Genomic DNA, 1653 nt, shown 5'->3' on the forward strand with positions numbered 1-1653 from the left:
TACCAAAATCAAAATTATAAATATTAACTAGCAATAACTTCAGCACAATGTAACAAATAATGACTCCCTTAAAATGTACTTGGTGAAAATGGTTTTAAAGGCAGATTCTTCCAATTTATCAAGGCAAATATAAAAATAATGATATTTAAGGGAGTACTATGATTATATTTAAGAAATGAAGGCACTCTCAGTTTATTTTACTCATATATTGAAACTCTGATAATGGCAAATTCAAGACCCATGCACACAAGCACATAAAGTTACTCTCTTGTAATGTGATGGAAGTGTAAATTGATGTAACTTTTCTAGAAAGCATAAATTAAAATTTAAAAATATATAGGCCTTTTTACCTAAAAATTCCACTTAAAAGAACTTTCCCTAGGGTGATAATGTTCCACATATAAAAGATTATTTGCACAAGAAGAGTCAGGTCTTTTTTGCTAGCACATATACTAAAATTGGAATGATACAGACAAGATCATTGTGGCCCCTAGCAAAAATTATATGAAAACTCACAAAGTATTCCATATTTTTATGGAGAGAGGATGGTTAACAGGTAGAGAGATGCAGTTAGGACAAATAACTTCTAATATTTTATAGAACAGTAAGATAACTACTTTGACAACAATTAATTGTATATTTCAGACTACCTAGCAGAGAGGATTTTGAATATTCCCAGCATAAAGAAATGATAAATGTTAGAGGTGATGGACGTACCAATTATCCTGATCTGATCTGATCATTCACATTGTATACATGTATTCAAATATCATGCTATATCCCATAAATGTATACAATTAGGATATGTCAATTAAAATGCAAAAAAAAATCAAAAGTTGTATTTTAATGGCATTATTAGCAACAAACATTTAAACACACACAAATACAAATAGAAACAAATGTTTACTATGGAGATTTCTTTTTCAATCATTTAAGTTCTTTAAGATGCTTCCCATCAAGAGATGGAATCTACATCCCCAGCTCTTGAGTCAGGACCTACATGTGACTGCATGGATCCAGAGAGCACTGTGGAAAAGATGCTTTGTGAGTTCTGAGGAGGTCAAAAAAGCCACATGACTTCCAACTGGCTCTCTGGAGTACTAAGCTGTCCAGTGAGTTCAGCCACCACAAAGTCACTACCCCCGCTTAGCACAGCCTTCCAGCCAAACCTCCACCCCAACATGCTGCACGTGGAAGTAAAACCAGTTAGTCCACCCATTTGAGTCTTCCTCAGTCCTGGCTAAGATGTCATTGAGCAGAACAGCCATCCTACTATGCCTTGCCTGAATTTGTTACCCTCACTATAGGTAAGCATCTACAAAATAGTTGGTGTGTTATGCTATTTGGTTTAGGGCAATTTGTGCATCAACCATTATTGAAACATCCATTAGCTAAGCATTTATTAACTAGTTAGTAGTGAAATCCTATGGCACCATCTGAAATGATAGGTTGTGATTATATAACACAGGAAAATCATGTAGTGTCCAGTGGAAATATTACATGTGCATTGGTTGAGGTTGTGGGGTGGATAGATAGAGGTATATCTAGAAGGATTGTCACCTAGATATAATTGTTGTCCTGGAAGGGCAGATGCTTTGTGGTTGCAACTTCCTTCTTTACTTGAGCTGTTGTGTTACAGTTTTCTACTCCATA

General features: G+C 35.0%; 1 non-coding gene across 1 annotated transcript; it reads left to right on the forward strand.

Moving 5' to 3' along the window:
- Positions 1 to 430: 430 nt before the first annotated feature.
- On the forward strand, positions 431 to 534 carry LOC114106559 (U6 spliceosomal RNA). Its single transcript, XR_003585216.1, has one exon. It is a non-coding gene; the product is annotated as a U6 spliceosomal RNA (small nuclear RNA).
- The last annotated feature ends 1119 nt before the right edge of the window (positions 535 to 1653 follow it).

This window comes from Marmota flaviventris, chromosome 15 (genome assembly GCF_047511675.1).
Source record: "Marmota flaviventris isolate mMarFla1 chromosome 15, mMarFla1.hap1, whole genome shotgun sequence".
NCBI lineage: Eukaryota > Metazoa > Chordata > Mammalia > Rodentia > Sciuridae > Marmota > Marmota flaviventris.